This window comes from Telopea speciosissima, chromosome 5, assembly GCF_018873765.1.
Source record: "Telopea speciosissima isolate NSW1024214 ecotype Mountain lineage chromosome 5, Tspe_v1, whole genome shotgun sequence".
Taxonomy (NCBI): Eukaryota; Viridiplantae; Streptophyta; class Magnoliopsida; order Proteales; family Proteaceae; genus Telopea; species Telopea speciosissima.
In genome coordinates, this window is record NC_057920.1 from 59,134,808 (window position 1) to 59,146,779 (window position 11,972).

Sequence of the window (11,972 nt, forward strand, 5' to 3'; positions counted from 1 at the left end):
AGTCTTCAGAAGCAAACATTGATCTAAGTCCAGACTTCTTGGTCTCTATATTCTTGAGTGCAATGTAGTTGGTGGCAAATCTAGTTATGCCTGGCCTCACTAAGTCACCCCCACACTTATCCCTCAAGAGGTTTAATGCAAACCCATGGTTGTAGACGAAGTTGGTCATTTGCCTTGCGTTTTCCACAACATGTTGTACCAATTTTATCTTTTCCATGTCCTTCAACATGAGGTCTATACAATGGGTAGCACATGGAGTCCAAAACAACCGGTACTTATTGTTTTGCATCAATTTCTCACCGGCACTCTTGTAGTTGCTTCCGTTGTCCATTACCATTTGGACAACGTTCCCCACTCCTACATCTTTTACCACTTCCTTAAACAATTTGTGGATATACTTTGCATCATTTTTCTCTTTGGATGCATCAACAAACTTCAGAAAGACTGTCCTCCCATCACAATACACCATAAAGTTGATAATGGACTTTCTTGTAGGACCAGTCCAACCATCACACATTATGGTCACCCCATAGTTCTCCCACAGCCCCCTCATTTCATTGATGTAGTCTTCAAGCTCTCTTTTCTGCTGGGGCAAATACACATTCATAATTTCATATGGGGTGGGCCCCATATACCCTAGGCTAGCCTCAGCAATGGAATCTATCATAGTCCGATAAAAGGAGCCTTGTGCTGTGTTTGCTGGGATGGTATTGTATAACATCCACTTAGCTATAGATTCCTTCACCATTCCCTTCAGATTTTTCCATGCTCCCTTGATTTTTGGTTGTTTGTTGCCTTTCTTTCTATAAACACCAGGTCAAGGTTCGAAAACTCAGGTCTCGGTGCCAACTCGGACCCTTGAAAAACCGAGTCGAGTCGAGATCTCGCCGAGTTGGTGCACTTTTTTTTTTCTCGACTCGAAGCCTCATCTCGGTGGGTTTTAGACCTAGTTTGGGTATGAAACTTGGTATTCGGCTTATTTTAGGCCATTTAAACACAATGGCACTATTAGATTTTGCAAAAACAAAGTCCAAATAGGAGTTTCAGTTAGTGGGAAAGCAGGACAGACACTTACTTATGCTAGAAACCAGGACAGACATTGGATAAACACACTTATTTATGCCTAATATCATTTAAGTAAAAGATATTATTCATAAATAAGCAAATTCCCCCTATTTGAATCCAATAAAAATAGTTAAAAAATCAAATTCCAAAAGGAAAAAAAGTCAACCGCCCAGTTCAAGAACAAAAACTGGATTTTCGGCGGTAGGTGCAATTTTCAACTTTCTAATGCTGGGGTTTTTCTCAAATCTAAAAATTCTATAAATCTTAATATGGTAAAACATTACTAAAAACCAAAAGTGCAGTAAAATATTCATTTTTTTTGATGTCCAAAAAAAATATTTTCATTCAGAGCGATTTTGACAGCATTCGCGTAACCGAATTAAGTTTGACCGGTACATAACTCCTTTAATATAAATCAGATTTAAGCAATCTTGGACTTGTTGGAAAGCTTTCAAAACAAAGCTGTCCAACAAGTCCAAGATTGCTAAAATCTGATTTATATTGAAAGAGTTATGTACCGGTCAAACTTAATTCAGTGTGGGCGAATGCTGTCAAAATCACTCTGAATGAAAATGGTTTTTGGGACATCAAAACAAATGAATATTTTACCGCACTTGTGATTTTTAGCAATGTTTTACCATAATAAGATTTATGGAATTTTTAGATTTGAGAAAAACCCTAGCATTAGAAAGTTGAAAATTGCACCTACTGCCGAAAATCCAGTTTTTGTTCTTGAACTGAGGGGTTGACTTTTTTTCCTTTTGGAATTTTATTTTTTAACTATTTTTATTGGATTCAAATAGGGGGTGTTTGCTTATTTATGAATAATATCTTAAGTAGATGAAATACAAATACATATTTATGAATAATATCTTAAATGATATTAGGCATAGATATGTGTCTGTCATGTCTGTTATGGTTCCTGGCATAGATAGGTGTCTGTATACCAAGAATTTCTAGCAAGATCTCGAGATCTGGCATTCATATAAAGGACCTATATGGGCATTTTCCTATGTCAAACCGAGATCTCGGACTGCAAGATTCGAGATCTCAGCGAGATATTGACATTTTGAGACTCGTAGGCAGTCTCGTCTCAGGATTTCGAAAAATTGAGAAACTCGGCATTCTCGAACTATGTACCAAGTGCTGGGTCATCTCGTGGTGGTAGAGGCGGAGGCGGAGCTGCCCTCGTACTCTGTGATCTCCTAAAGGGATTAGGCAACCCACCTCCTCCACTACCACTAGCACCAGCTCTAGAGGTACCAGCTCCTCCACTACCACCAACTCTCTGTCTCTCCTGATCCTCATGATAACAGGCTCTGCTCATCATCTGTGCTCGTCTCCAATCCCTAGCCTCTCGCTCAGTCTCTATATCATCAGGAACATAGACATCATCACTGTCATCATCATCATCATCACGATGGCCTCCCGCTATACACCTCACTGCTTCCTCAAGTTCTACTCTTGCCTTCTCCCTCTGAGCCTTCCTCTTACTCCCTCCCTTCATGTAATCAATGATAGCCCTAGATACCTCCACAGGGACCATATGATATGTGACCTCTTCAGGAGAATTCCCAACTGGATGTTGTTTGAGTCTAGTGGCACCACCTCCCTAAAACTGCATGTGACAATAGTTGCATTGGGATTTTCTTTTATCCCCATCAATTGGAGTGCCATGCAACCATGCAATGTCACCCCTAGTGCGCTTGGGTGTGCTCTCCTCCACCTGGGTCCGGGCCGGCTGCCTCTGCCCCCTCTTGCCTCTGGCTCTGTCGTTTACCATGGTCCGCTATAATCGGACTAGTTTACTGTTGCATGAATAAAAGACAATTCATTAATCACTGAAGCACATCAATTCTTTTAGTTTAAATGTTTAAGAATTAAGATTTAAGAGCACTAACACAAGTATATAAGTATATAACTATTTAGTATTTTTCCCCTAACCCTAATATTTTTCTCATATTTAAAAACAATTTTTTAAAATATTTTTCAAATAAATATTGGCCTAGCACAACAAAACCAAAATTATATGCAAATGGGCAGCAATAAAACGACATGTAGAATTTACTTATAGCTATTTTGTATTTTTCCCCTAATCCTCATATTTTTCTCATATTTAAAAATAATTTTTTAAAATATTTTTCAAATAATTATTGGCTTAGCACAACAAAATCGAAAAGATATGTAAATGGGCAGCAATTAAGAAGTATGTACAATTTACTTTTATATTTTTCAGTAATTTTAAAACAAAAACCTCATATTTTTTCTTATTTTTTGCTATTATTTTGAATTTTTTAAATATTTTTTATAATTTCTAAAAATTAAAATAATTAATTATTGGCAGAAAAATATTTTTGACACCGTGTGGCTGTAGATCGGCCAATGGTGTCTAACATATATTTAATTCATCACCATACAATATACATAATCCCTATTATTTTTTGATTTTTGTTGTAAATAAATCCAATTTTTGAAGCAAAAAAATAAAAAAATAATATATATACCAAAAAAAAATTTCGACACCGTGAAGTTGTAGATCGGCTTCCGGTGTCTAACATATATTTATTTCATCACAAACAAACATATTGATCATGCATTTCCCTAAAAAAAACCAATTTTGAGAATATGGTTTTACCTGGAATAGTGGAAAGGCTTCACAGATGTGCTAAGAAGTTTGAATCTTGTGTTCTCCAAGTGGTTCCGGCGTAGATGCGGCAAGGATTCAAATGGGAAGTGGAAGAATGGAGAAGAAATGAGCAAAAACCAAAAAACCAGAGTTGTTTCTCTTTCGACCAAGACTGACGAAATGTGCTCTTTTATATAAAGGGGTTTGTCGAAAATTTTGAAATCTCGCGAGATTTTGGAAATATCTCGAGATATCTCGAAATTTCGAGAATTTCGCTCGAGTTTTTGTATTTTTTCGATTCGAAGTAGCATTTTGTTTCGAGCAGCTCGAAATTTCCGAAATCTCGATCGAGATTTCGCGAGATTTTGAACAATGGAAAGAACCAAGGAAAGGGAAAGAAGAGAAAGAGAAGAAATCGATGGAGAAGATGGAAGAGAAGAAGAACAATGGGGGGGAAGGTTTTGAAAAACCCTAGATCAGAGAAGACTGCTCTAATACCATGTTATCAAAACCAGAAATTGGCGAATGCTTGAATGATTGATTGTGATCAGCCAAGCGTATTATTTATAGCTTTAAAAATTACATTCACATGACAAAAATACCCCTGCCATAGCCGACATAGCTAGGCAGCACATAAAACACTTAAAAACATAACAATAAACCCCAAAAGACCAGAATACCCCCATGGTATTCCGGTTTACATTATTCAACAAGATATTCTATTAATAAAACTGATGTGCAGACTCCTTTAGACTAATAAGAACTCAATTATTAAGCACAAAAAAGAATAAAATAAATTTGTGGTGCTCTGATACCCAGCGCAGACCACCAAGGCACAACCAAGATACCCGGTCATGAAAACAGTGGATCTAATCCTTCCACTCCTGGGAACACCAAAAAACAAAAAGAATAGGTCACTTGTCCTTCCCTAAAGATTCCAGATACAAGCTAGGTTGAAGCATAATTTGAATGAGTTGAGTAGTTTTGTTGATCTGTTTGTCCACTCCTGGCCTGGGAACACCAAAAACCAAAAAGAAAAGGTCACGTGTCCTTCCCTGAAGATTCAAGATACCTGCTAGGTTAAAGCATATTTTGAATGAGTTTAGTGGTTTTGTTGATCAGTTTGTCCACTCCTGGGAACACCAAAAAACAAAAGAAAAGGTCACTTGTCCTTCCCTAAAGATTCCAGATACCTGCTAGGTTAAAGCATATTTTGAATGAGTTGAGTGGTTTTGTTGATCAATTGATCCAGTTAGGTGGTTTCCTGGTGACCTTTCACCGAAACAGGTTGAGAACATTAGTTTAGAAGAACTAGAATGGATTAAATCAAGAAGTTCAGAAATTAGAAACAGAAAGAGTAGAGAAACTTATCTTCAAAATAGCACATTCAATAGTAACATCCATTTTGATCAACTTATGGATGGCAATAATGTGGTCAAATCAGTGTCCTGCTCCACCCCCATCATACTGGTTTGGTTATGATGCAACCCTCATCGTGTTCTGGTTTGGGTATGATACACAAGATGCAGAAATTTGGGTTTAGCTAGGACTATGTTTGAGAGAGAATTGGGAAAGAAAGACAAGAGAAGGAAAGGTTTCTCTTGGTGATCTTCTTTCTTCTTTTTCTGATGTGGATTTCTGCAATGCAGATGGATTGTAAGGGGAAGCAACAAGCAAAAAGAGAGAAAGTGAAGCAAAAATAGTTTCCTAATTGAGCAATGTTTCCCTTTTATGGCTTGGGTTCTGTAGAGGGAATCAAATTGATCTAATGAGAAGAAAGTGAGATATTATAACTAAATGGAGATGATACAGCACCGAGAGACAGAAAGTGTGTTAAGATAGGCTGACAGGGAGATGAAATGAAAAAGAAGTGGAAGAGGAGGGGAGAAGTGAAGAGGGTAGAGATAGAGAGAAAGAAGCGAAGAGCATTACAAATTGAATCGATTGGCAACTAAGCTGTCCTAGGGTATTTTTTCTTATCGAAATTGATCCCATTTGATCAAAATGAAAGATAATCGAACCTGGTACCTGCTCACAAAGCAGAGTTGTCAAGCTTTCAAGCTTTTCCAAAGAAAGAGCACTGCGAAGTTGAGAGTTTTCATCAGGTTTTGATTTTACATGTGTTTTTTTGTCGGGAAATAAAGGGGGAAATGTTAAGGTACCAAGTGAAATTTATTTTATGTGAAAAATCTATTTCCCCAGCAACCGAACACCCAAAATAATTTCCCCTGGTAAATAAAATGCTGTTCACATAAAAGAATTTGCATTTCCTTTGCAACCAAACGGAGCCCAAGGCTTGTCTTGTTATGATGTTCAAAATTTAGTTGGTTCTTTATGTTTATTCCCTAGCAATCGTTTGTGTTTATATTTTTAATTATTTTCTTGATTGTGCTTCTTGGCGGAAAAATATTGCCCTTTTCACTGTGGGAAAACCGTATTCCTAATTCCTCTAGGTCTTGATTTTAGGTATTCTGTAACATCCATAAATTTTTTCTACATTTCTGCTGGTTATTCCTTTGAATGTATTATAAACATTTATTTATTTTTTTCATTTTCTAGTAGATTAAATAGAAATGATCTATTTACCTTCTGATGTGTTTTAGAATGTGTGATGAACTAGTCCGTTATGTTTTTGAATAAATGGAAGACTAAAAAGTAGTGTTTTCATGGACCATTTGACCAAACGATTTGACATTTAAGACTGTCAATCTCTTGTTCCAAAACATATAGTCCTAGAAGAACTCTTGAGTATTCAACAAACTGTGTGGTTTGATTTGTGAGGTTGTTAGACCATTCAAGCTGGAGACTGGACTGCTGGGCTATGAACCCTTGTATATTTAAGATATTGGGGCAGGTTTCTGGCACCAACGATGGCGCAATGTGGTAGTGGCACTATGTTGCTACATGGTAGTTTGGTACTATGTTACCACATGACAGTTTGATTCGAGCTCAACTTTGTAGGCATGTTGTAATCTAGTCACATGTTGATTTTGAGTTCAATTTGGGTTTGCCACGTATCAAAACAATGATTTCAAATTGTTTACAAAACAACTCAGCCTTATCCCAAGTAAATGGGGTCTGCTACATGGATCTATGTCCTCCAATCAGCTCTATTTAAGGTCGTATTTGATGCAAGGCCTAAACTATGTATGTCTTTCCTCACCACTTCTCCTAGGGTCTTTATTGTCTACCTCTGGCTCTTTTAGTTCCTTCAATCTGAACCAAATCACTCCTCCGTACTGGAGCATCCAAAGGCCTCCGTTGAACATTGCCACGCCACCTCAAATGACTTTCTCGTACCTACTCCCAAATCAGCTCTAATATGATCATTCCTTATTTTATCCTTCCTAGTTTTACCACTCATCCATCAACATCCTCATCTCCACTACACTGAGTTTATCTATATGATGCTTCTTAAGTACCCAACATTTTGCACCATACATCATCATAGCCGTTGTATGACTGTCCTATAAAACTTTCCTTTTAAGTTTTAAAGGAATACGTCGATCACACAACACTCCGGATGCATTTCTTCTCTTCATCCACCCTATTTTAATTCTCTGTGAAACATCATCCTCTATATCACCTTCTTTATTTATGATCGAGTCTAGATACCTAAAATAATCATTTTGCAGAATCTCCCTCTCATCAATTTTCACCACCTCATTGTCCGTCCTAGTGTAACAAAAGTTACACACCATATAATTCGTCTTCGTTCTACTTATCTTAAAAGCTTTTGATTTCAAAGTTGACCTTCATAGCTCCAACTTGGCGTTAATACTTACTTTTGTCTCATCCACTAAAACAATATCATCAGTAAAAAGCATACACCAAGGAACCTCATGTTGAATGTCTCTAGTTAAATCATCCATAATAAGCGCTTAAAGCTGATCCTTGATGTAACCCAATTGTAATTGGGAATTCACTATCTTAACCCCCATTGTTCTTACACTAGTCACCACACCATCATATATATCTTTAATTATGTCCACATATTTACTTGGAACACGTCTATTCTCTAGTACCTATTAACTCTCTAGGGACTCTGTCATAAGCTTTTTCTATCGTGGATCTTCCTAGCATAAAACCAAATTGGTTCTCCGTAATAGTATTTTTTTTGGTCTCAGGTGAGTTTCAATAACCCTCTTTCATAATTTCATAGTATGACTCATTAGTTTTATGCCTCTATAGTTATTGCAACTCTGAATATCACCTTTATTTTATATCGGAACCACAATGATTCTCCTCTGTTCATCTGACATTTTCCTTGTACTCATAATCTTATTAAACAGCTTTCTTAGCCAATATAAACCACAGATTCCGAAGCTCTTCCGCACTTCAATTTGGATTTCATTTGGGTCTGATGCCTTGCCTACTTTCATCGACCTTATAAAGCTTATTTTACGTTTGACACCCTAATTTTTTCGTATATATCTACGAGATGTGGTGTCTTGATGGGTAATGCAGTCTTCCAGGACACTCTTACTCAAAATGTCTTCATTTGGTCAGCTGTAGAAATAATCTTTCAATCTCTCCTTAATATCCTCATCCCTTATTTATACTATACCATCTTTACTTTTAATGCAGTTAACATGGTCGAGATCTCTACTCTTCCTTTCTCTCATTTTAGATGTCTTATAGATAGATTTTCTCCCTTCCTTTGTGCTCAGCTTTTTAACAAATCTTCATATTTTTTTGCCCTTGCTTTTTCCCACTATCTTTTTAGTTTCATTCTTGTTAAATTTATACTTTGTAGATCTTCTACATCCTTAGTCCTTTGCCATGTCTTAAAACTAGCTTTTTTGGGCAATGTTTGGAAGCCCAGAAAAGAAAAGACATAATAAGACAAAAAACATGATGACATAAACACAATGATTAATTTATGTGTATCTCTCTCCTTAAATTCAAAATTTTTAAATGTTTTCTTTTCTTTTTTCTTGCCTTCCAAACAAGCCTTAGTCTTAATGGCTGCTTGGTCCTCATCATCCCACCACCAAATCTCCCTAGAGAAATGACGTTTTCCTTTCGATTCTCCTAAGACATCTTTAGCAACCTTCTTAATACAAGTAGTCATCTCGTTTCACATCGTATTAGTGTCTCCCTCAAAATCCCACTTTCCTTGTTTGATCACTCTATTACTAAATGATTTCAAGTTATCTCCTTTTCAGCTCCACTACCTTATGCTAGGGTAAATAAGCTACATTTCTTACGATTTTGCATAGTGAGGCACATATCCATGATCACTAATTTATGTTGTGTGGTTAGGCTCTCCCCTAGTATAACCGTATGGTCCTTACATAGCAATCTATCGGACCTTTTTAGTTAGGAAGAAATCTATTTGGCTACTATGATGTCACTTTTGAAGGTAACTAAATGCTCCTCTTATTTTTTCAGAGTAAGTGTTTACAATGGATAAATTATAAGCCACAACAAAATCTAAACTGAGATCCCCTCCTCATTCCTCTCTCCAAAACCATATCCTCCCCATGTGCATCTTCATAGCCTCTACGATCTCTCCCAACATATCTATTCAAATCACCACCTATAATAATCTTTTTCCTTGACTAAAACCTTGCACTAATCCATCCACTTGTTCCCATAATTGTAATATACTACTTCCATCCAATCCTACTTAGGGTGCGTAAGTGCTAGGTATATTGACAACCTCTTTCTCCAACACAAGCTTGATGGATCTAATCATATTTCCGAATCTTTTAGCGTCCACCACATCATTTTTTAAAATCTTTATCTACTACTATGTCTACTCCACTTTTACTTTTATTCCCCTTATACCAAAGTTTAAAGTCGTCCAACTCCTTAGCTTTTTGCCCTTCCATCTAGTCTCTTGAATACAGGCTATGTTAATCCTTCTTCTGCTCATAACATCTATCAATTCTAGACTCTTACCCGTTAAAGAATCCAATGCTCCAAGATGTTGATCTAATCTTACGCTTTTGGACTAGCTTCTTTACCCGCACTTGTCTACGGTACGAGAACCCTTGCTTGCTTGTCACCACATCCAAATGTCGACGCGGCACATCCCTTACAGGGGATGCCTTGTCTAACCTTGCTTACTTTTCACTACACCCGGGTGTGCGTTGCTTATTCTGGCGAGGAATACCCTAGCATAACGTTGATAATATGAGGCTCTAGTGTCAATGTAAAAAGGGGTTGGCTAGGGTTTTTTCCGCTGTTAGCTGCCGACCTGAAGCACCAAGGTTAGGGTTTTTTGGTGCAGCATGCCGACCTTACTCACCAACCCTCCTCCTTTATCCGGGCTTGGGACTGACAGCAAACGCTGGCGGAGTTTGCTTTAAAATTGTTTAAGAGAGTAAATTCTTTTTGAAGAAGTTGGACCATTGAAGAAACCATGGGGAGAGTAGTATATCATACATTCGGGGTGTGGTTGCAGCTGCTTTCCTATTACCCTGATCTTGGACATTTGGTGGATGTTGGGCAACATGGATTCCAAGAGTTGTATGTTAGTGGAATGTTAAGGATAAGGGTTACTTGTCTAGATTCAATGTATGTAGAGGCTAAGGATGTTGATAGTAGTGTGACTCAAACCTAGCTAAGCATACCATATTTGTAATCCGTATCCAATCAATAAATAATAAAGGGCCTCTGTCACTACTGACAAGCCAAATCATTCTCTGTTCTTTCTCTTCTCAACTTGGTATCAGAGTAGGAAGGTCAAGTGTTCAACTCTTGAGAAGGGATCAAAAGAGTTTTCCAGACATTTCTTCTCCCTCGGTATTGCGTGAAGGAAATGCCACGTGCAAGGACCATGGGATCTTGGCCTACATGTGCGGGAGATTGTTGATGTATACATTGACGTTGCCCTTCCATAATAGTTCGAGCTTTAGGTGAAACGATAGCGAACATGATATTAGAGCCCATGTGTTCATACACCTTAGCAAAATGGTATTCCGGAGCGAAAGAATCGCCATCTTCTGGAGGTCACCTGGTCTCTAATGTTTACCACTCATGTTCTGAAATTATATTGGAGCGATGCTATTCTTACTACTACATTTCTTATCAATCGAGTTCCTTCCAGTGTTTTCGACTTCCAAACACTAGTAAGTCAGCTTCTTGACCCCTCTATTGCCTCTCATCTTCCTCCCCGTGTGTTTGGATGTGTTTGCTTTTGTCACAACTCATCCCCCTCTCGGTCTAAACTTGACCCACGGGCATTCCGATGTATTTTCCTTGGGTATTCTACTTCTCAAAAGGGTTATAATTGTTATCATCCTCCCTCTCGGAAACTTTTTATCACAATGGATGTCGATTTTCATGAGGATGAACCTTATTACTATTCTTCTCTTCTAGGGGAGACTCTAGAGGAAGATAATCCTTCACCTCCTTCTATCATTGATTCTGTTCATCTTCAGGGGGAGCAAATAGATGAGATTGACTCCACTGCCATGAGACAAAAGGATCTGCTCACCTATTCTCGGAGAAAGGAAAAGACTATCCCTAACGTACCATGTCCATCTATGCTCCTTGAGCTGGCTCCACCAACCCAAGCATCAGGTAATGAATCTCCTCATTCTCTTGATGACCTTCCTGTTACTATTAGGAAAGGAGTCAGAACCTGTACCAAACACCCTGTTTCTAATTTTATCTCCTATTAATCGTTATCTCCCTCCTATCGTGCCTTTGTTTCTTCTCTATCTTTTGTGTTCATTCCACAGGGTTGGAAGGAAGCTATCACATACCCAAAATGGAAGAATGCTATGGTAGAGAAAATGCAATCCTTGAAGAAAAATGATGCTTGGGAGTTTGTTCCTCGTCCCAAAGGAAAGAAATCAATAGGGTGCAAGTGAGTTTTCACTATAAAGCAAAAAGTAGATGGGACCATTGAAAGATATAAGGCAAGATTAGTGGCCAAGGGCTTCGCCCAGACATATGCCATTGACTATCAGGACACCTTTGCCCATGTTGCAAAGATGAACTCCATTCGAGCTTTGCTATCCTGTGCCGTGAATCTTGGATGGAATCTTCAGCAATTAGATGTGAAACATGCTTTCTTGAACAGAGATCTTGAAGAAGAGGTGTATATGGACATTCCTCCTGGCTTTGAGTCGCCATTAACAACTGGGAAAGTATGTCGACTGTGCAAATTCCTATATGGCCTCAAGCAGTCCCCTCGGGCTTGGTTTGGTAGGTTGTAGAAAGCCTTGAAGTTTGTGTACAAACAAAGTCATGCTGATCACACCCTGTTTACCAAACGGGAGGGTAAAATTATTGCTCTTATAGTCAATGTTGATGACGTAGTTAT

At 38.0% G+C, this 11,972-nt stretch overlaps 1 protein-coding gene across 2 annotated transcripts in view; it reads left to right on the forward strand.

The window, feature by feature from the left end:
- LOC122662441 (U1 small nuclear ribonucleoprotein A) overlaps positions 1–11,972 on the forward strand; it is a 37,728-nt gene that overhangs the window by 12,037 nt on the left and 13,719 nt on the right. The gene's annotated exons all lie outside the window — the stretch shown is intronic.